Below are 22,840 nucleotides of genomic sequence, written 5' to 3' on the forward strand. Positions count from 1 at the left end.
TCTGGCCTACTTTCAGCCGATGCGACTTGTCTGTCGCTGAACAGTCGCTTTGTATGTATTCAGCACCTATGTATAATGTTGTAAAAATGCTCTAGAAGCTAAAGTCGCAGAAATGTCACACATATTTGGCCTGCAACTTCTGTGCGACAAATTCAGACAGGAAAAATCAGTATAAATCCTTAGAAAATTATCCCCCAGTGTCTCCATCTGCTGGCGGTATTGAATAAGCATTGCTGCACTGATGGGGTATGCATTAGACGAAAAAAAAGAAGAAAAAGAAGAATAATACGCCCAGAAAAGAGGCGAAAAGGAGAAAAACGTAAAAAAACGTGAAAAAAAAGTAAGAGGAAGAGAAGGGAAAAAAAGGTGGAAATGGGTTTAAAAGTGATTTCGGCGGAGAAATATATATATATATATATATATATATAATATATATACGCGCACACACACACATATATATAAACGTATTCTCCGTTGAGATATTGCAGCCGCTGCTGTGTCCAGGCCCAGGAGCCTTAGCACTGTGCTGTGATGTCACTCAATACCACTGACATCACTAGGTGTAAACAACATCTCTCCTTTGCTGTGTATGTGACTATGGAGCTGTTTGGTGATGTCGTCTATTATGGCCTTCATAGAAGCAACAGGAGATTGTTGCATCCATCTAGAACCCTCAGAACTACAGTGCTATGATGTCACTCACTTCCACAGGCCTTGCAGAGTGTAAACAACAACAACCCAGCTTTGTCGTGTATGTAACCATAGGGATTGTGATGTCACCTAGAACCTTCACAGCAGCGACAGCTTTATGAGGAGCATCAGCACTGCTCTGCCTGAGCAGAACCATCACCGCCATAGGTTGTCAAATAACCCGGATTTAACCCACACAGGTAAGTCCAATGGGGTGCAGGCATGTCCTCTATGCTTACAGCTTCCCGTGGGTGTTGGTTTGATACCGTTTGGGGACAGCCAAGGAGGCATCTGCAGGCAACAAAGGTAGGTGTGTGCTTGTGTGTGTGTTTCCTATGCAGATCCTAAGCCCAGTGTCACATGCAAGTAGGAGGAGTAAGAAGGGTTCCTGGCAAATCCGGGTTATGGATTGCATTTAAAAAGGCCCCGTGGGAGTGCAATGGGCCCCTGTCTTGCTGCTTAGCAATAATGGTATGGGTTTAGGTTCTGCTGTGTGTACTGGTGGTTGACTGCCCCCCAGCCCAGAGTGTGCATGGAAAATTGTCTGGCAGCCTCCCTGACAGCAAGCAGTGATAGTGCCCATGAAGGGGACCTTGTTGGGCCCGCCCCTTTCACGGTTATCGCTTCTCGGCCTTTTGGCTAAGATCAAGTGTAGTATCTGTTCTTATCAGTTTAATATCTGATACGTCCCCTATCTGGGGACCATATATTAAATGGATTTTTGAGAACGGGGGCCGATTTCGAAGCTTGCTTCCGTCGCCCTATGCATTGACCCGATATGGCAGTATCTTCGGGTACAGTGCACCACCCCCTTACAGGGTTAAAAAGAAAGATTCCTACTTTCATTGCTACCTGCTTGCTGGCTAGCCAGCTAGCCAGCCCTGTGGGCCTTGCTGCTGCTGCTGCTGCTGCTGCAGCCAAAAAACAAAAGGTGGTGCTGCTGCTGCTTCTGCTGCTTCTGCTTGTGTCTGGCCGCTGTTGGAGCGTCCAGGCACAGGACTTCTGCTGCTGCTGACTAAATGGCCTCCTTAATTGGATCATTTGAGTAGCCAGCACACCTGTGCAGGTAGGGCATGACATGATAGGCAGCTGCCTTGATAGCGGGTGGGTGCTGAATGTTCCTAATTGACAAAATAAGATTAATGCTTATGAAGAAATATAAAATCTCATCCCTTCCCAATATCGCGCCACACCCCTACCCCTTAATTCCCTGGTTGAACTTGATGGACATATGTCTTTTTTCGACCGTACTAACTATGTAACTATGTAACATAACATGGGGGGGTCTCCTGGCTGTTCACACAGGTGTGTCATTGCTGTACATTGACCATGCATTGCTTCTGTGGTATTGCAAAGGCAAAGACAAATGCTTCCAGCCATCCATTGCACTAATGGATTGGTCATCAGCTGGCTGTCTATGTCCCGCATCAATATAGACCAAAGTACAGAGGGTTAGGCTATGCTATAGTGCACCTACCTGATGCATCAGAAGGTGCGAGGCCCTTGCTAAATTCTGTGCACAGACTTTGAGATCTATGCTTTAGACTGTATCTAAACCTGCTCCAACATGGACTGACATTCTGGCCTACTTTCAGCCGATGCGACTTGTCTGTCGCTGAACAGTCGCTTTTTATGTATTCAGCACCTATGTATAATGTTGTAAAAATGCTCTAGAAGCTAAAGTCGCAGAAATGTCACACATATTTGGCCTGCAACTTTCTGTGCGACAAATTCAGACAGGAAAAATCAGTATAAATCCTTAGAAAATTATCCCCCAGTGTCTCCATCTGCTGGCGGTATTGAATAAGCATTGCTGCACTGATGGGGTATGCATTAGACGAAAAAAAAGAAGAAAAAGAAGAATAATACGCCCAGAAAAGAGGCGAAAAGGAGAAAAACGTAAAAAAACGTGAAAAAAAAGTAAGAGGAAGAGAAGGGAAAAAAAGGTGGAAATGGGTTTAAAAGTGATTTCGGCGGAGAAATATATATATATATATATATATATATATATATATATATATATATATACGCGCACACACACACATATATATAAACGTATTCTCCGTTGAGATATTGCAGCCGCAGCTGTGTCCAGGCCCAGGAGCCTTAGCACTGTGCTGTGATGTCACTCAATACCACTGACATCACTAGGTGTAAACAACATCTCTCCTTTGCTGTGTATGTGACTATGGAGCTGTTTGGTGATGTCGTCTATTATGGCCTTCATAGAAGCAACAGGAGATTGTTGCATCCATCTAGAACCCTCAGAACTACAGTGCTATGATGTCACTCACTTCCACAGGCCTTGCAGAGTGTAAACAACAACAACCCAGCTTTGTCGTGTATGTAACCATAGGGATTGTGATGTCACCTAGAACCTTCACAGCAGCGACAGCTTTATGAGGAGCATCAGCACTGCTCTGCCTGAGCAGAACCATCACCGCCATAGGTTGTCAAATAACCCGGATTTAACCCACACAGGTAAGTCCAATGGGGTGCAGGCATGTCCTCTATGCTTACAGCTTCCCGTGGGTGTTGGTTTGATACCGTTTGGGGACAGCCAAGGAGGCATCTGCAGGCAACAAAGGTAGGTGTGTGCTTGTGTGTGTGTTTCCTATGCAGATCCTAAGCCCAGTGTCACATGCAAGTAGGAGGAGTAAGAAGGGTTCCTGGCAAATCCGGGGTTATGGATTGCATTTAAAAAGGCCCCGTGGGAGTGCAATGGGCCCCTGTCTTGCTGCTTAGCAATAATGGTATGGGTTTAGGTTCTGCTGTGTGTACTGGTGGTTGACTGCCCCCCAGCCCAGAGTGTGCATGGAAAATTGTCTGGCAGCCTCCCTGACAGCAAGCAGTGATAGTGCCCATGAAGGGGACCTTGTTGGGCCCGCCCCTTTCACGGTTATCGCTTCTCGGCCTTTTGGCTAAGATCAAGTGTAGTATCTGTTCTTATCAGTTTAATATCTGATACGTCCCCTATCTGGGGACCATATATTAAATGGATTTTTGAGAACGGGGGCCGATTTCGAAGCTTGCTTCCGTCGCCCTATGCATTGACCCGATATGGCAGTATCTTCGGGTACAGTGCACCACCCCCTTACAGGGTTAAAAAGAAAGATTCCTACTTTCATTGCTACCTGCTTGCTGGCTAGCCAGCTAGCCAGCCCTGTGGGCCTTGCTGCTGCTGCTGCTGCTGCTGCAGCCAAAAAACAAAAGGTGGTGCTGCTGCTGCTTCTGCTGCTTCTGCTTGTGTCTGGCCGCTGTTGGAGCGTCCAGGCACAGGACTTCTGCTGCTGCTGACTAAATGGCCTCCTTAATTGGATCATTTGAGTAGCCAGCACACCTGTGCAGGTAGGGCATGACATGATAGGCAGCTGCCTTGATAGCGGGTGGGTGCTGAATGTTCCTAATTGACAAAATAAGATTAATGCTTATGAAGAAATATAAAATCTCATCCCTTCCCCAATATCGCGCCACACCCCTACCCCTTAATTCCCTGGTTGAACTTGATGGACATATGTCTTTTTTCGACCGTACTAACTATGTAACTATGTAACATAACATGGGGGGGGGTCTCCTGGCTGTTCACACAGGGTGTGTCATTGCTGTACATTGACCATGCATTGCTTCTGTGGTATTGCAAAGGCAAAGACAAATGCTTCCAGCCATCCATTGCACTAATGGATTGGTCATCAGCTGGCTGTCTATGTCCCGCATCAATATAGACCAAAGTACAGAGGGTTAGGCTATGCTATAGTGCACCTACCTGATGCATCAGAAGGTGCGAGGCCCTTGCTAAATTCTGTGCACAGACTTTGAGATCTATGCTTTAGACTGTATCTAAACCTGCTCCAACATGGACTGACATTCTGGCCTACTTTCAGCCGATGCGACTTGTCTGTCGCTGAACAGTCGCTTTTTATGTATTCAGCACCTATGTATAATGTTGTAAAAATGCTCTAGAAGCTAAAGTCGCAGAAATGTCACACATATTTGGCCTGCAACTTTCTGTGCGACAAATTCAGACAGGAAAAATCAGTATAAATCCTTAGAAAATTATCCCCCAGTGTCTCCATCTGCTGGCGGTATTGAATAAGCATTGCTGCACTGATGGGGTATGCATTAGACGAAAAAAAAGAAGAAAAAAGAAGAATAATACGCCCAGAAAAGAGGCGAAAAGGAGAAAAACGTAAAAAAACGTGAAAAAAAAGTAAGAGGAAGAGAAGGGAAAAAAAGGTGGAAATGGGTTTAAAAGTGATTTCGGCGGAGAAATATATATATATATATATATATATATATATATATATATATATATATACGCGCACACACACACATATATATAAACGTATTCTCCGTTGAGATATTGCAGCCGCTGCTGTGTCCAGGCCCAGGAGCCTTAGCACTGTGCTGTGATGTCACTCAATACCACTGACATCACTAGGTGTAAACAACATCTCTCCTTTGCTGTGTATGTGACTATGGAGCTGTTTGGTGATGTCGTCTATTATGGCCTTCATAGAAGCAACAGGAGATTGTTGCATCCATCTAGAACCCTCAGAACTACAGTGCTATGATGTCACTCACTTCCACAGGCCTTGCAGAGTGTAAACAACAACAACCCAGCTTTGTCGTGTATGTAACCATAGGGATTGTGATGTCACCTAGAACCTTCACAGCAGCGACAGCTTTATGAGGAGCATCAGCACTGCTCTGCCTGAGCAGAACCATCACCGCCATAGGTTGTCAAATAACCCGGATTTAACCCACACAGGTAAGTCCAATGGGGTGCAGGCATGTCCTCTATGCTTACAGCTTCCCGTGGGTGTTGGTTTGATACCGTTTGGGGACAGCCAAGGAGGCATCTGCAGGCAACAAAGGTAGGTGTGTGCTTGTGTGTGTGTTTCCTATGCAGATCCTAAGCCCAGTGTCACATGCAAGTAGGAGGAGTAAGAAGGGTTCCTGGCAAATCCGGGTTATGGATTGCATTTAAAAAGGCCCCGTGGGAGTGCAATGGGCCCCTGTCTTGCTGCTTAGCAATAATGGTATGGGTTTAGGTTCTGCTGTGTGTACTGGTGGTTGACTGCCCCCCAGCCCAGAGTGTGCATGGAAAATTGTCTGGCAGCCTCCCTGACAGCAAGCAGTGATAGTGCCCATGAAGGGGACCTTGTTGGGCCCGCCCCTTTCACGGTTATCGCTTCTCGGCCTTTTGGCTAAGATCAAGTGTAGTTCTGCTCACTTGGTCTGGCCAGAGGGTGTCTGGGGTACCCGGCTCCTTTGCCTGGGGGGATCGTCCTTCTTAACGGAGGGACTTCACCCCCCTGCTGCTATCAGGGAGCCGGCTTAGTCCCCAGACAACGGGAGGCGATCCCCACCTACCTACTTCGGTGGGGGAGGTGTCTGGACATCATGGACATGGAGGAAGATTGCGGTTTTTCTTCGGAAGGCGTGCCGCCTTTTGCGAGACTTCGGAATGGAGTTCGTATTTCCCTGCTCGATGTCCGGAAGAAGGAAAGAGGCCTTGTCTTTGTCGTGGAAGAAGTGCTGTTTAAGTTGCTGGAAGTCAAGAGGGAGCAAATCCTATCCATGCTTGAGTTTCCCAGAAGTGGATACTACGACGTGGTGCTGGCTTCTGAAGAGGACTATGAGTCATTTTGGAACATATTGCAGCAAAAGAAGGTATGTCCGGTTTTGGAAGGGGTGGAGATAGTTCCACATTTCCCACGTAGAGAATGATTGGTGACTATAAGGATGTATAGCCCATATACTTCGGAGGAGGATATCGTTACCTTTTTGTCTCGATTCTGTGACAGTGTTCTGCCTAAAGGCAAGGTATTTAATCAATATGGACTATGGACCACCAAGTGGAGGTTCCATGTGAAATTTAAAATGGCAGATGGCAAGTTAGTGATCCCCCCAGGACGGTTTAAAATTGGTTCTGTGAACGGGGATCTGTATTTTTCTGGCATGCAAGATTTTTGCCGCAAATGTAAACAGTACGGTCACAGAAAGGAGGATTGCACGTTTTTGTGGTGTTTCAAGTGTCAAGAGGAGGGTCACGACGTGGAAAATTGTCAAAAGAAAAGGAAATGCCATCTGTGTGGTGAGGAGGGCCATCTGCTTGGCTCGTGTCCTAAGAAAAAGTCTGAGAAAAATTCAGAGAAAAAGGAAGCTGTAAAAAGAAGCAGAGAGGAACCAGCTGAAGTGAAAGAACCAGAAGTGGAGCAGGTTCCAACTAGAAGACCTACAGAGCAGAAGAAGAAGAGAGAGGAGGAAGTGTATGTGCCAGTGCAGTATTTTGGTGTGCTTGGTGGTTTGTTGGAAAATTTGTCGGAAGCAGAAAGAAAAACGTTTGACAAAGATATGATGGATCTAAAGATAGGCTTGAAGAACCGGGAGGAAGAAGCTCGGGATAAAGTCTATTTTTCTTTCAAGGCAGACATGAACCGTTTTGTTGAAACGTATAAAATTCCAGGCTGGTTAGCGTCTCAAGTTAAGAAAGATATAGCAAATGGCAATATCAGTCGAGGACTGATAGACTTTCTAATGGTGTTTGCATGGAGGAAGGGGATGACCTTCTAATTTGGTTTTGCTTAATTAGAAAGTAATGTTTGGTTTTGCTATTTTATGTTGTTTCTTATTTTGTTTTTAAATGTTCTATTTTGTTTCATTAGTGTTTAAGAAAAGAAATAAAAACATGTTACCTGATGATGAACACAAAATTGAGTTCCAAATAAGATCTTGGAACTCTGAGTGAGTTCTGAGGGCTAACTTAAAAAAAAATCTGTTCTTATCAGTTTAATATCTGATACGTCCCCTATCTGGGGACCATATATTAAATGGATTTTTGAGAACGGGGGCCGATTTCGAAGCTTGCTTCCGTCGCCCTATGCATTGACCCGATATGGCAGTATCTTCGGGTACAGTGCACCACCCCCTTACAGGGTTAAAAAGAAAGATTCCTACTTTCATTGCTACCTGCTTGCTGGCTAGCCAGCTAGCCAGCCCTGTGGGCCTTGCTGCTGCTGCTGCTGCTGCTGCAGCCAAAAAACAAAAGGTGGTGCTGCTGCTGCTGCTTCTGCTTGTGTCTGGCCGCTGTTGGAGCGTCCAGGCACAGGACTTCTGCTGCTGCTGACTAAATGGCCTCCTTAATTGGATCATTTGAGTAGCCAGCACACCTGTGCAGGTAGGGCATGACATGATAGGCAGCTGCCTTGATAGCGGGTGGGTGCTGAATGTTCCTAATTGACAAAATAAGATTAATGCTTATGAAGAAATATAAAATCTCATCCCTTCCCCAATATCGCGCCACACCCCTACCCCTTAATTCCCTGGTTGAACTTGATGGACATATGTCTTTTTTCGACCGTACTAACTATGTAACTATGTAACATAACATGGGGGGGTCTCCTGGCTGTTCACACAGGTGTGTCATTGCTGTACATTGACCATGCATTGCTTCTGTGGTATTGCAAAGGCAAAGACAAATGCTTCCAGCCATCCATTGCACTAATGGATTGGTCATCAGCTGGCTGTCTATGTCCCGCATCAATATAGACCAAAGTACAGAGGGTTAGGCTATGCTATAGTGCACCTACCTGATGCATCAGAAGGTGCGAGGCCCTTGCTAAATTCTGTGCACAGACTTTGAGATCTATGCTTTAGACTGTATCTAAACCTGCTCCAACATGGACTGACATTCTGGCCTACTTTCAGCCGATGCGACTTGTCTGTCGCTGAACAGTCGCTTTTTATGTATTCAGCACCTATGTATAATGTTGTAAAAATGCTCTAGAAGCTAAAGTCGCAGAAATGTCACACATATTTGGCCTGCAACTTTCTGTGCGACAAATTCAGACAGGAAAAATCAGTATAAATCCTTAGAAAATTATCCCCCAGTGTCTCCATCTGCTGGCGGTATTGAATAAGCATTGCTGCACTGATGGGGTATGCATTAGACGAAAAAAAAGAAGAAAAAGAAGAATAATACGCCCAGAAAAGAGGCGAAAAGGAGAAAAACGTAAAAAAACGTGAAAAAAAAGTAAGAGGAAGAGAAGGGAAAAAAAGGTGGAAATGGGTTTAAAAGTGATTTCGGCGGAGAAATATATATATATATATATATATATATATATATATATATATATACGCGCACACACACACATATATATAAACGTATTCTCCGTTGAGATATTGCAGCCGCTGCTGTGTCCAGGCCCAGGAGCCTTAGCACTGTGCTGTGATGTCACTCAATACCACTGACATCACTAGGTGTAAACAACATCTCTCCTTTGCTGTGTATGTGACTATGGAGCTGTTTGGTGATGTCGTCTATTATGGCCTTCATAGAAGCAACAGGAGATTGTTGCATCCATCTAGAACCCTCAGAACTACAGTGCTATGATGTCACTCACTTCCACAGGCCTTGCAGAGTGTAAACAACAACAACCCAGCTTTGTCGTGTATGTAACCATAGGGATTGTGATGTCACCTAGAACCTTCACAGCAGCGACAGCTTTATGAGGAGCATCAGCACTGCTCTGCCTGAGCAGAACCATCACCGCCATAGGTTGTCAAATAACCCGGATTTAACCCACACAGGTAAGTCCAATGGGGTGCAGGCATGTCCTCTATGCTTACAGCTTCCCGTGGGTGTTGGTTTGATACCGTTTGGGGACAGCCAAGGAGGCATCTGCAGGCAACAAAGGTAGGTGTGTGCTTGTGTGTGTGTTTCCTATGCAGATCCTAAGCCCAGTGTCACATGCAAGTAGGAGGAGTAAGAAGGGTTCCTGGCAAATCCGGGTTATGGATTGCATTTAAAAAGGCCCCGTGGGAGTGCAATGGGCCCCTGTCTTGCTGCTTAGCAATAATGGTATGGGTTTAGGTTCTGCTGTGTGTACTGGTGGTTGACTGCCCCCCAGCCCAGAGTGTGCATGGAAAATTGTCTGGCAGCCTCCCTGACAGCAAGCAGTGATAGTGCCCATGAAGGGGACCTTGTTGGGCCCGCCCCTTTCACGGTTATCGCTTCTCGGCCTTTTGGCTAAGATCAAGTGTAGTATCTGTTCTTATCAGTTTAATATCTGATACGTCCCCTATCTGGGGACCATATATTAAATGGATTTTTGAGAACGGGGGCCGATTTCGAAGCTTGCTTCCGTCGCCCTATGCATTGACCCGATATGGCAGTATCTTCGGGTACAGTGCACCACCCCCTTACAGGGTTAAAAAGAAAGATTCCTACTTTCATTGCTACCTGCTTGCTGGCTAGCCAGCTAGCCAGCCCTGTGGGCCTTGCTGCTGCTGCTGCTGCTGCTGCAGCCAAAAAACAAAAGGTGGTGCTGCTGCTGCTTCTGCTGCTTCTGCTTGTGTCTGGCCGCTGTTGGAGCGTCCAGGCACAGGACTTCTGCTGCTGCTGACTAAATGGCCTCCTTAATTGGATCATTTGAGTAGCCAGCACACCTGTGCAGGTAGGGCATGACATGATAGGCAGCTGCCTTGATAGCGGGTGGGTGCTGAATGTTCCTAATTGACAAAATAAGATTAATGCTTATGAAGAAATATAAAATCTCATCCCTTCCCCAATATCGCGCCACACCCCTACCCCTTAATTCCCTGGTTGAACTTGATGGACATATGTCTTTTTTCGACCGTACTAACTATGTAACTATGTAACATAACATGGGGGGGTCTCCTGGCTGTTCACACAGGTGTGTCATTGCTGTACATTGACCATGCATTGCTTCTGTGGTATTGCAAAGGCAAAGACAAATGCTTCCAGCCATCCATTGCACTAATGGATTGGTCATCAGCTGGCTGTCTATGTCCCGCATCAATATAGACCAAAGTACAGAGGGTTAGGCTATGCTATAGTGCACCTACCTGATGCATCAGAAGGTGCGAGGCCCTTGCTAAATTCTGTGCACAGACTTTGAGATCTATGCTTTAGACTGTATCTAAACCTGCTCCAACATGGACTGACATTCTGGCCTACTTTCAGCCGATGCGACTTGTCTGTCGCTGAACAGTCGCTTTTTATGTATTCAGCACCTATGTATAATGTTGTAAAAATGCTCTAGAAGCTAAAGTCGCAGAAATGTCACACATATTTGGCCTGCAACTTTCTGTGCGACAAATTCAGACAGGAAAAATCAGTATAAATCCTTAGAAAATTATCCCCCAGTGTCTCCATCTGCTGGCGGTATTGAATAAGCATTGCTGCACTGATGGGGTATGCATTAGACGAAAAAAAAGAAGAAAAAGAAGAATAATATGCCCAGAAAAGAGGCGAAAAGGAGAAAAACGTAAAAAAACGTGAAAAAAAAGTAAGAGGAAGAGAAGGGAAAAAAAGGTGGAAATGGGTTTAAAAGTGATTTCGGCGGAGAAATATATATATATATATATATATATATATATATATATATATATATATACGCGCACACACACACATATATATAAACGTATTCTCCGTTGAGATATTGCAGCCGCTGCTGTGTCCAGGCCCAGGAGCCTTAGCACTGTGCTGTGATGTCACTCAATACCACTGACATCACTAGGTGTAAACAACATCTCTCCTTTGCTGTGTATGTGACTATGGAGCTGTTTGGTGATGTCGTCTATTACGGCCTTCATAGAAGCAACAGGAGATTGTTGCATCCATCTAGAACCCTCAGAACTACAGTGCTATGATGTCACTCACTTCCACAGGCCTTGCAGAGTGTAAACAACAACAACCCAGCTTTGTCGTGTATGTAACCATAGGGATTGTGATGTCACCTAGAACCTTCACAGCAGCGACAGCTTTATGAGGAGCATCAGCACTGCTCTGCCTGAGCAGAACCATCACCGCCATAGGTTGTCAAATAACCCGGATTTAACCCACACAGGTAAGTCCAATGGGGTGCAGGCATGTCCTCTATGCTTACAGCTTCCCGTGGGTGTTGGTTTGATACCGTTTGGGGACAGCCAAGGAGGCATCTGCAGGCAACAAAGGTAGGTGTGTGCTTGTGTGTGTGTTTCCTATGCAGATCCTAAGCCCAGTGTCACATGCAAGTAGGAGGAGTAAGAAGGGTTCCAGGCAAATCCGGGTTATGGATTGCATTTAAAAAGGCCCCGTGGGAGTGCAATGGGCCCCTGTCTTGCTGCTTAGCAATAATGGTATGGGTTTAGGTTCTGCTGTGTGTACTGGTGGTTGACTGCCCCCCAGCCCAGAGTGTGCATGGAAAATTGTCTGGCAGCCTCCCTGACAGCAAGCAGTGATAGTGCCCATGAAGGGGACCTTGTTGGGCCCGCCCCTTTCACGGTTATCGCTTCTCGGCCTTTTGGCTAAGATCAAGTGTAGTATCTGTTCTTATCAGTTTAATATCTGATACGTCCCCTATCTGGGGACCATATATTAAATGGATTTTTGAGAACGGGGGCCGATTTCGAAGCTTGCTTCCGTCGCCCTATGCATTGACCCGATATGGCAGTATCTTCGGGTACAGTGCACCACCCCCTTACAGGGTTAAAAAGAAAGATTCCTACTTTCATTGCTACCTGCTTGCTGGCTAGCCAGCTAGCCAGCCCTGTGGGCCTTGCTGCTGCTGCTGCTGCTGCTGCAGCCAAAAAACAAAAGGTGGTGCTGCTGCTGCTTCTGCTGCTTCTGCTTGTGTCTGGCCGCTGTTGGAGCGTCCAGGCACAGGACTTCTGCTGCTGCTGACTAAATGGCCTCCTTAATTGGATCATTTGAGTAGCCAGCACACCTGTGCAGGTAGGGCATGACATGATAGGCAGCTGCCTTGATAGCGGGTGGGTGCTGAATGTTCCTAATTGACAAAATAAGATTAATGCTTATGAAGAAATATAAAATCTCATCCCTTCCCCAATATCGCGCCACACCCCTACCCCTTAATTCCCTGGTTGAACTTGATGGACATATGTCTTTTTTCGACCGTACTAACTATGTAACTATGTAACATAACATGGGGGGGTCTCCTGGCTGTTCACACAGGTGTGTCATTGCTGTACATTGACCATGCATTGCTTCTGTGGTATTGCAAAGGCAAAGACAAATGCTTCCAGCCATCCATTGCACTAATGGATTGGTCATCAGCTGGCTGTCTATGTCCCGCATCAATATAGACCAAAGTACAGAGGGTTAGGCTATGCTATAGTGCACCTACCTGATGCATCAGAAGGTGCGAGGCCCTTGCTAAATTCTGTGCACAGACTTTGAGATCTATGCTTTAGACTGTATCTAAACCTGCTCCAACATGGACTGACATTCTGGCCTACTTTCAGCCGATGCGACTTGTCTGTCGCTGAACAGTCGCTTTTTATGTATTCAGCACCTATGTATAATGTTGTAAAAATGCTCTAGAAGCTAAAGTCGCAGAAATGTCACACATATTTGGCCTGCAACTTTCTGTGCGACAAATTCAGACAGGAAAAATCAGTATAAATCCTTAGAAAATTATCCCCCAGTGTCTCCATCTGCTGGCGGTATTGAATAAGCATTGCTGCACTGATGGGGTATGCATTAGACGAAAAAAAAGAAGAAAAAGAAGAATAATACGCCCAGAAAAGAGGCGAAAAGGAGAAAAACGTAAAAAAACGTGAAAAAAAAGTAAGAGGAAGAGAAGGGAAAAAAAGGTGGAAATGGGTTTAAAAGTGATTTCGGCGGAGAAATATATATATATATATATATATATATATATATATATATATATACGCGCACACACACACATATATATAAACGTATTCTCCGTTGAGATATTGCAGCCGCTGCTGTGTCCAGGCCCAGGAGCCTTAGCACTGTGCTGTGATGTCACTCAATACCACTGACATCACTAGGTGTAAACAACATCTCTCCTTTGCTGTGTATGTGACTATGGAGCTGTTTGGTGATGTCGTCTATTATGGCCTTCATAGAAGCAACAGGAGATTGTTGCATCCATCTAGAACCCTCAGAACTACAGTGCTATGATGTCACTCACTTCCACAGGCCTTGCAGAGTGTAAACAACAACAACCCAGCTTTGTCGTGTATGTAACCATAGGGATTGTGATGTCACCTAGAACCTTCACAGCAGCGACAGCTTTATGAGGAGCATCAGCACTGCTCTGCCTGAGCAGAACCATCACCGCCATAGGTTGTCAAATAACCCGGATTTAACCCACACAGGTAAGTCCAATGGGGTGCAGGCATGTCCTCTATGCTTACAGCTTCCCGTGGGTGTTGGTTTGATACCGTTTGGGGACAGCCAAGGAGGCATCTGCAGGCAACAAAGGTAGGTGTGTGCTTGTGTGTGTGTTTCCTATGCAGATCCTAAGCCCAGTGTCACATGCAAGTAGGAGGAGTAAGAAGGGTTCCTGGCAAATCCGGGTTATGGATTGCATTTAAAAAGGCCCCGTGGGAGTGCAATGGGCCCCTGTCTTGCTGCTTAGCAATAATGGTATGGGTTTAGGTTCTGCTGTGTGTACTGGTGGTTGACTGCCCCCCAGCCCAGAGTGTGCATGGAAAATTGTCTGGCAGCCTCCCTGACAGCAAGCAGTGATAGTGCCCATGAAGGGGACCTTGTTGGGCCCGCCCCTTTCACGGTTATCGCTTCTCGGCCTTTTGGCTAAGATCAAGTGTAGTATCTGTTCTTATCAGTTTAATATCTGATACGTCCCCTATCTGGGGACCATATATTAAATGGATTTTTGAGAACGGGGGCCGATTTCGAAGCTTGCTTCCGTCGCCCTATGCATTGACCCGATATGGCAGTATCTTCGGGTACAGTGCACCACCCCCTTACAGGGTTAAAAAGAAAGATTCCTACTTTCATTGCTACCTGCTTGCTGGCTAGCCAGCTAGCCAGCCCTGTGGGCCTTGCTGCTGCTGCTGCTGCTGCTGCAGCCAAAAAACAAAAGGTGGTGCTGCTGCTGCTTCTGCTGCTTCTGCTTGTGTCTGGCCGCTGTTGGAGCGTCCAGGCACAGGACTTCTGCTGCTGCTGACTAAATGGCCTCCTTAATTGGATCATTTGAGTAGCCAGCACACCTGTGCAGGTAGGGCATGACATGATAGGCAGCTGCCTTGATAGCGGGTGGGTGCTGAATGTTCCTAATTGACAAAATAAGATTAATGCTTATGAAGAAATATAAAATCTCATCCCTTCCCCAATATCGCGCCACACCCCTACCCCTTAATTCCCTGGTTGAACTTGATGGACATATGTCTTTTTTCGACCGTACTAACTATGTAACTATGTAACATAACATGGGGGGGTCTCCTGGCTGTTCACACAGGTGTGTCATTGCTGTACATTGACCATGCATTGCTTCTGTGGTATTGCAAAGGCAAAGACAAATGCTTCCAGCCATCCATTGCACTAATGGATTGGTCATCAGCTGGCTGTCTATGTCCCGCATCAATATAGACCAAAGTACAGAGGGTTAGGCTATGCTATAGTGCACCTACCTGATGCATCAGAAGGTGCGAGGCCCTTGCTAAATTCTGTGCACAGACTTTGAGATCTATGCTTTAGACTGTATCTAAACCTGCTCCAACATGGACTGACATTCTGGCCTACTTTCAGCCGATGCGACTTGTCTGTCGCTGAACAGTCGCTTTTTATGTATTCAGCACCTATGTATAATGTTGTAAAAATGCTCTAGAAGCTAAAGTCGCAGAAATGTCACACATATTTGGCCTGCAACTTTCTGTGCGACAAATTCAGACAGGAAAAATCAGTATAAATCCTTAGAAAATTATCCCCCAGTGTCTCCATCTGCTGGCGGTATTGAATAAGCATTGCTGCACTGATGGGGTATGCATTAGACGAAAAAAAAGAAGAAAAAGAAGAATAATACGCCCAGAAAAGAGGCGAAAAGGAGAAAAACGTAAAAAAACGTGAAAAAAAAGTAAGAGGAAGAGAAGGGAAAAAAAGGTGGAAATGGGTTTAAAAGTGATTTCGGCGGAGAAATATATATATATATATATATATATATATATATATATATATATACGCGCACACACACACATATATATAAACGTATTCTCCGTTGAGATATTGCAGCCGCTGCTGTGTCCAGGCCCAGGAGCCTTAGCACTGTGCTGTGATGTCACTCAATACCACTGACATCACTAGGTGTAAACAACATCTCTCCTTTGCTGTGTATGTGACTATGGAGCTGTTTGGTGATGTCGTCTATTATGGCCTTCATAGAAGCAACAGGAGATTGTTGCATCCATCTAGAACCCTCAGAACTACAGTGCTATGATGTCACTCACTTCCACAGGCCTTGCAGAGTGTAAACAACAACAACCCAGCTTTGTCGTGTATGTAACCATAGGGATTGTGATGTCACCTAGAACCTTCACAGCAGCGACAGCTTTATGAGGAGCATCAGCACTGCTCTGCCTGAGCAGAACCATCACCGCCATAGGTTGTCAAATAACCCGGATTTAACCCACACAGGTAAGTCCAATGGGGTGCAGGCATGTCCTCTATGCTTACAGCTTCCCGTGGGTGTTGGTTTGATACCGTTTGGGGACAGCCAAGGAGGCATCTGCAGGCAACAAAGGTAGGTGTGTGCTTGTGTGTGTGTTTCCTATGCAGATCCTAAGCCCAGTGTCACATGCAAGTAGGAGGAGTAAGAAGGGTTCCTGGCAAATCCGGGTTATGGATTGCATTTAAAAAGGCCCCGTGGGAGTGCAATGGGCCCCTGTCTTGCTGCTTAGCAATAATGGTATGGGTTTAGGTTCTGCTGTGTGTACTGGTGGTTGACTGCCCCCCAGCCCAGAGTGTGCATGGAAAATTGTCTGGCAGCCTCCCTGACAGCAAGCAGTGATAGTGCCCATGAAGGGGACCTTGTTGGGCCCGCCCCTTTCACGGTTATCGCTTCTCGGCCTTTTGGCTAAGATCAAGTGTAGTATCTGTTCTTATCAGTTTAATATCTGATACGTCCCCTATCTGGGGACCATATATTAAATGGATTTTTGAGAACGGGGGCCGATTTCGAAGCTTGCTTCCGTCGCCCTATGCATTGACCCGATATGGCAGTATCTTCGGGTACAGTGCACCACCCCCTTACAGGGTTAAAAAGAAAGATTCCTACTTTCATTGCTACCTGCTTGCTGGCTAGCCAGCTAGCCAGCCCTGTGGGCCTTGCTGCTGCTGCTGCTGCTGCTGCTGCAGCCAAAAAACAAAAGGTGGTGCTGCTGCTGCTTCTGCTGCTTCTGCTTGTGTCTGGCCGCTGTTGGAGCGTCCAGGCACAGGACTTCTGCTGCTGCTGACTAAATGGCCTCCTTAATTGGATCATTTGAGTAGCCAGCACACCTGTGCAGGTAGGGCATGACATGATAGGCAGCTGCCTTGATAGCGGGTGGGTGCTGAATGTTCCTAATTGACAAAATAAGATTAATGCTTATGAAGAAATATAAAATCTCATCCCTTCCCCAATATCGCGCCACACCCCTACCCCTTAATTCCCTGGTTGAACTTGATGGACATATGTCTTTTTTCGACCGTACTAACTATGTAACTATGTAACATAACATGGGGGGGTCTCCTGGCTGTTCACACAGGTGTGTCATTGCTGTACATTGACCATGCATTGCTTCTGTGGTATTGCAAAGGCAAAGACAAATGCTTCCAGCCATCCATTGCACTAATGGATTGGTCATCAGCTGGCTGTCTATGTCCCGCATCAATATAGACCAAAGTACAGAGGGTTAGGCTATGCTATAGTGCACCTACCTGATGCATCAGAAGGTGCGAGGCCCTTGCTAAATTCTGTGCACAGACTTTGAGATCTATGCTTTAGACTGTATCTAAACCTGCTCCAACATGGACTGACATTCTGGCCTACTTTCAGCCGATGCGACTTGTCTGTCGCTGAACAGTCGCTTTTTATGTATTCAGCACCTATGTATAATGTTGTAAAAATGCTCTAGAAGCTAAAGTCGCAGAAATGTCACACATATTTGGCCTGCAACTTTCTGTGCGACAAATTCAGACAGGAAAAATCAGTATAAATCCTTAGAAAATTATCCCCCAGTGTCTCCATCTGCTGGCGGTATTGAATAAGCATTGCTGCACTGATGGGGTATGCATTAGACGAAAAAAAAGAAGAAAAAGAAGAATAATACGCCCAGAAAAGAGGCGAAAAGGAGAAAAACGTAAAAAAACGTGAAAAAAAAGTAAGAGGAAGAGAAGGGAAAAAAAGGTGGAAATGGGTTTAAAAGTGATTTCGGCGGAGAAATATATATATATATATATATATATATATATATATATATATATACGCGCACACACACACATATATATAAACGTATTCTCCGTTGAGATATTGCAGCCGCTGCTGTGTCCAGGCCCAGGAGCCTTAGCACTGTGCTGTGATGTCACTCAATACCACTGACATCACTAGGTGTAAACAACATCTCTCCTTTGCTGTGTATGTGACTATGGAGCTGTTTGGTGATGTCGTCTATTATGGCCTTCATAGAAGCAACAGGAGATTGTTGCATCCATCTAGAACCCTCAGAACTACAGTGCTATGATGTCACTCACTTCCACAGGCCTTGCAGAGTGTAAACAACAACAACCCAGCTTTGTCGTGTATGTAACCATAGGGATTGTGATGTCACCTAGAACCTTCACAGCAGCGACAGCTTTATGAGGAGCATCAGCACTGCTCTGCCTGAGCAGAACCATCACCGCCATAGGTTGTCAAATAACCCGGATTTAACCCACACAGGTAAGTCCAATGGGGTGCAGGCATGTCCTCTATGCTTACAGCTTCCCGTGGGTGTTGGTTTGATACCGTTTGGGGACAGCCAAGGAGGCATCTGCAGGCAACAAAGGTAGGTGTGTGCTTGTGTGTGTGTTTCCTATGCAGATCCTAAGCCCAGTGTCACATGCAAGTAGGAGGAGTAAGAAGGGTTCCTGGCAAATCCGGGTTATGGATTGCATTTAAAAAGGCCCCGTGGGAGTGCAATGGGCCCCTGTCTTGCTGCTTAGCAATAATGGTATGGGTTTAGGTTCTGCTGTGTGTACTGGTGGTTGACTGCCCCCCAGCCCAGAGTGTGCATGGAAAATTGTCTGGCAGCCTCCCTGACAGCAAGCAGTGATAGTGCCCATGAAGGGGACCTTGTTGGGCCCGCCCCTTTCACGGTTATCGCTTCTCGGCCTTTTGGCTAAGATCAAGTGTAGTATCTGTTCTTATCAGTTTAATATCTGATACGTCCCCTATCTGGGGACCATATATTAAATGGATTTTTGAGAACGGGGGCCGATTTCGAAGCTTGCTTCCGTCGCCCTATGCATTGACCCGATATGGCAGTATCTTCGGGTACAGTGCACCACCCCCTTACAGGGTTAAAAAGAAAGATTCCTACTTTCATTGCTACCTGCTTGCTGGCTAGCCAGCTAGCCAGCCCTGTGGGCCTTGCTGCTGCTGCTGCTGCTGCTGCAGCCAAAAAACAAAAGGTGGTGCTGCTGCTGCTTCTGCTGCTTCTGCTTGTGTCTGGCCGCTGTTGGAGCGTCCAGGCACAGGACTTCTGCTGCTGCTGACTAAATGGCCTCCTTAATTGGATCATTTGAGTAGCCAGCACACCTGTGCAGGTAGGGCATGACATGATAGGCAGCTGCCTTGATAGCGGGTGGGTGCTGAATGTTCCTAATTGACAAAATAAGATTAATGCTTATGAAGAAATATAAAATCTCATCCCTTCCCCAATATCGCGCCACACCCCTACCCCTTAATTCCCTGGTTGAACTTGATGGACATATGTCTTTTTTCGACCGTACTAACTATGTAACTATGTAACATAACATGGGGGGGTCTCCTGGCTGTTCACACAGGTGTGTCATTGCTGTACATTGACCATGCATTGCTTCTGTGGTATTGCAAAGGCAAAGACAAATGCTTCCAGCCATCCATTGCACTAATGGATTGGTCATCAGCTGGCTGTCTATGTCCCGCATCAATATAGACCAAAGTACAGAGGGTTAGGCTATGCTATAGTGCACCTACCTGATGCATCAGAAGGTGCGAGGCCCTTGCTAAATTCTGTGCACAGACTTTGAGATCTATGCTTTAGACTGTATCTAAACCTGCTCCAACATGGACTGACATTCTGGCCTACTTTCAGCCGATGCGACTTGTCTGTCGCTGAACAGTCGCTTTTTATGTATTCAGCACCTATGTATAATGTTGTAAAAATGCTCTAGAAGCTAAAGTCGCAGAAATGTCACACATATTTGGCCTGCAACTTTCTGTGCGACAAATTCAGACAGGAAAAATCAGTATAAATCCTTAGAAAATTATCCCCCAGTGTCTCCATCTGCTGGCGGTATTGAATAAGCATTGCTGCACTGATGGGGTATGCATTAGACGAAAAAAAAGAAGAAAAAGAAGAATAATACGCCCAGAAAAGAGGCGAAAAGGAGAAAAACGTAAAAAAACGTGAAAAAAAAGTAAGAGGAAGAGAAGGGAAAAAAAGGTGGAAATGGGTTTAAAAGTGATTTCGGCGGAGAAATATATATATATATATATATATATATATATATATATATATATATATACGCGCACACACACACATATATATAAACGTATTCTCCGTTGAGATATTGCAGCCGCTGCTGTGTCCAGGCCCAGGAGCCTTAGCACTGTGCTGTGATGTCACTCAATACCACTGACATCACTAGGTGTAAACAACATCTCTCCTTTGCTGTGTATGTGACTATGGAGCTGTTTGGTGATGTCGTCTATTATGGCCTTCATAGAAGCAACAGGAGATTGTTGCATCCATCTAGAACCCTCAGAACTACAGTGCTATGATGTCACTCACTTCCACAGGCCTTGCAGAGTGTAAACAACAACAACCCAGCTTTGTCGTGTATGTAACCATAGGGATTGTGATGTCACCTAGAACCTTCACAGCAGCGACAGCTTTATGAGGAGCATCAGCACTGCTCTGCCTGAGCAGAACCATCACCGCCATAGGTTGTCAAATAACCCGGATTTAACCCACACAGGTAAGTCCAATGGGGTGCAGGCATGTCCTCTATGCTTACAGCTTCCCGTGGGTGTTGGTTTGATACCGTTTGGGGACAGCCAAGGAGGCATCTGCAGGCAACAAAGGTAGGTGTGTGCTTGTGTGTGTGTTTCCTATGCAGATCCTAAGCCCAGTGTCACATGCAAGTAGGAGGAGTAAGAAGGGTTCCTGGCAAATCCGGGTTATGGATTGCATTTAAAAAGGCCCCGTGGGAGTGCAATGGGCCCCTGTCTTGCTGCTTAGCAATAATGGTATGGGTTTAGGTTCTGCTGTGTGTACTGGTGGTTGACTGCCCCCCAGCCCAGAGTGTGCATGGAAAATTGTCTGGCAGCCTCCCTGACAGCAAGCAGTGATAGTGCCCATGAAGGGGACCTTGTTGGGCCCGCCCCTTTCACGGTTATCGCTTCTCGGCCTTTTGGCTAAGATCAAGTGTAGTATCTGTTCTTATCAGTTTAATATCTGATACGTCCCCTATCTGGGGACCATATATTAAATGGATTTTTGAGAACGGGGGCCGATTTCGAAGCTTGCTTCCGTCGCCCTATGCATTGACCCGATATGGCAGTATCTTCGGGTACAGTGCACCACCCCCTTACAGGGTTAAAAAGAAAGATTCCTACTTTCATTGCTACCTGCTTGCTGGCTAGCCAGCTAGCCAGCCCTGTGGGCCTTGCTGCTGCTGCTGCTGCTGCTGCAGCCAAAAAACAAAAGGTGGTGCTGCTGCTGCTTCTGCTGCTTCTGCTTGTGTCTGGCCGCTGTTGGAGCGTCCAGGCACAGGACTTCTGCTGCTGCTGACTAAATGGCCTCCTTAATTGGATCATTTGAGTAGCCAGCACACCTGTGCAGGTAGGGCATGACATGATAGGCAGCTGCCTTGATAGCGGGTGGGTGCTGAATGTTCCTAATTGACAAAATAAGATTAATGCTTATGAAGAAATATAAAATCTCATCCCTTCCCCAATATCGCGCCACACCCCTACCCCTTAATTCCCTGGTTGAACTTGATGGACATATGTCTTTTTTCGACCGTACTAACTATGTAACTATGTAACATAACATGGGGGGGTCTCCTGGCTGTTCACACAGGTGTGTCATTGCTGTACATTGACCATGCATTGCTTCTGTGGTATTGCAAAGGCAAAGACAAATGCTTCCAGCCATCCATTGCACTAATGGATTGGTCATCAGCTGGCTGTCTATGTCCCGCATCAATATAGACCAAAGTACAGAGGGTTAGGCTATGCTATAGTGCACCTACCTGATGCATCAGAAGGTGCGAGGCCCTTGCTAAATTCTGTGCACAGACTTTGAGATCTATACTTTAGACTGTATCTAAACCTGCTCCAACATGGACTGACATTCTGGCCTACTTTCAGCCGATGCGACTTGTCTGTCGCTGAACAGTCGCTTTTTATGTATTCAGCACCTATGTATAATGTTGTAAAAATGCTCTAGAAGCTAAAGTCGCAGAAATGTCACACATATTTGGCCTGCAACTTTCTGTGCGACAAATTCAGACAGGAAAAATCAGTATAAATCCTTAGAAAATTATCCCCCAGTGTCTCCATCTGCTGGCGGTATTGAATAAGCATTGCTGCACTGATGGGGTATGCATTAGACGAAAAAAAAGAAGAAAAAGAAGAATAATACGCCCAGAAAAGAGGCGAAAAGGAGAAAAACGTAAAAAAACGTGAAAAAAAAGTAAGAGGAAGAGAAGGGAAAAAAAGGTGGAAATGGGTTTAAAAGTGATTTCGGCGGAGAAATATATATATATATATATATATATATATATATATATATATATATACGCGCACACACACACATATATATAAACGTATTCTCCGTTGAGATATTGCAGCCGCTGCTGTGTCCAGGCCCAGGAGCCTTAGCACTGTGCTGTGATGTCACTCAATACCACTGACATCACTAGGTGTAAACAACATCTCTCCTTTGCTGTGTATGTGACTATGGAGCTGTTTGGTGATGTCGTCTATTATGGCCTTCATAGAAGCAACAGGAGATTGTTGCATCCATCTAGAACCCTCAGAACTACAGTGCTATGATGTCACTCACTTCCACAGGCCTTGCAGAGTGTAAACAACAACAACCCAGCTTTGTCGTGTATGTAACCATAGGG

At 45.7% G+C, this 22,840-nt stretch overlaps 9 non-coding genes across 9 annotated transcripts; all 9 read left to right on the forward strand.

Annotated features, from left to right (window-relative positions):
- The first annotated feature begins 1,309 nt into the window (after positions 1–1,309).
- On the forward strand, positions 1,310–1,500 carry LOC130307506 (U2 spliceosomal RNA). The gene has a single exon (XR_008856679.1). It is a non-coding gene; the product is annotated as a U2 spliceosomal RNA (small nuclear RNA).
- Positions 1,501–3,591: 2,091 nt separating this feature from the next.
- On the forward strand, positions 3,592–3,782 carry LOC130307507 (U2 spliceosomal RNA). The gene has a single exon (XR_008856680.1). It is a non-coding gene; the product is annotated as a U2 spliceosomal RNA (small nuclear RNA).
- A 3,647-nt stretch (positions 3,783–7,429) lies between these two features.
- LOC130307539 (U2 spliceosomal RNA) lies at positions 7,430–7,620 on the forward strand. The gene has a single exon (XR_008856712.1). It is a non-coding gene; the product is annotated as a U2 spliceosomal RNA (small nuclear RNA).
- A 2,081-nt stretch (positions 7,621–9,701) lies between these two features.
- On the forward strand, positions 9,702–9,892 carry LOC130307508 (U2 spliceosomal RNA). Its single transcript, XR_008856681.1, has one exon. It is a non-coding gene; the product is annotated as a U2 spliceosomal RNA (small nuclear RNA).
- Positions 9,893–11,983: 2,091 nt separating this feature from the next.
- LOC130307509 (U2 spliceosomal RNA) lies at positions 11,984–12,174 on the forward strand. Its single transcript, XR_008856682.1, has one exon. It is a non-coding gene; the product is annotated as a U2 spliceosomal RNA (small nuclear RNA).
- Positions 12,175–14,261: 2,087 nt separating this feature from the next.
- LOC130307510 (U2 spliceosomal RNA) lies at positions 14,262–14,452 on the forward strand. The gene has a single exon (XR_008856683.1). It is a non-coding gene; the product is annotated as a U2 spliceosomal RNA (small nuclear RNA).
- Positions 14,453–16,539: 2,087 nt separating this feature from the next.
- LOC130307511 (U2 spliceosomal RNA) lies at positions 16,540–16,730 on the forward strand. The gene has a single exon (XR_008856684.1). It is a non-coding gene; the product is annotated as a U2 spliceosomal RNA (small nuclear RNA).
- Positions 16,731–18,820: 2,090 nt separating this feature from the next.
- On the forward strand, positions 18,821–19,011 carry LOC130307512 (U2 spliceosomal RNA). Its single transcript, XR_008856685.1, has one exon. It is a non-coding gene; the product is annotated as a U2 spliceosomal RNA (small nuclear RNA).
- A 2,091-nt stretch (positions 19,012–21,102) lies between these two features.
- On the forward strand, positions 21,103–21,293 carry LOC130307513 (U2 spliceosomal RNA). Its single transcript, XR_008856686.1, has one exon. It is a non-coding gene; the product is annotated as a U2 spliceosomal RNA (small nuclear RNA).
- The last annotated feature ends 1,547 nt before the right edge of the window (positions 21,294–22,840 follow it).

This window comes from Hyla sarda, unplaced genomic scaffold, assembly GCF_029499605.1.
Source record: "Hyla sarda isolate aHylSar1 unplaced genomic scaffold, aHylSar1.hap1 scaffold_1429, whole genome shotgun sequence".
In the NCBI taxonomy this organism is placed as follows: Eukaryota; Metazoa; Chordata; class Amphibia; order Anura; family Hylidae; genus Hyla; species Hyla sarda.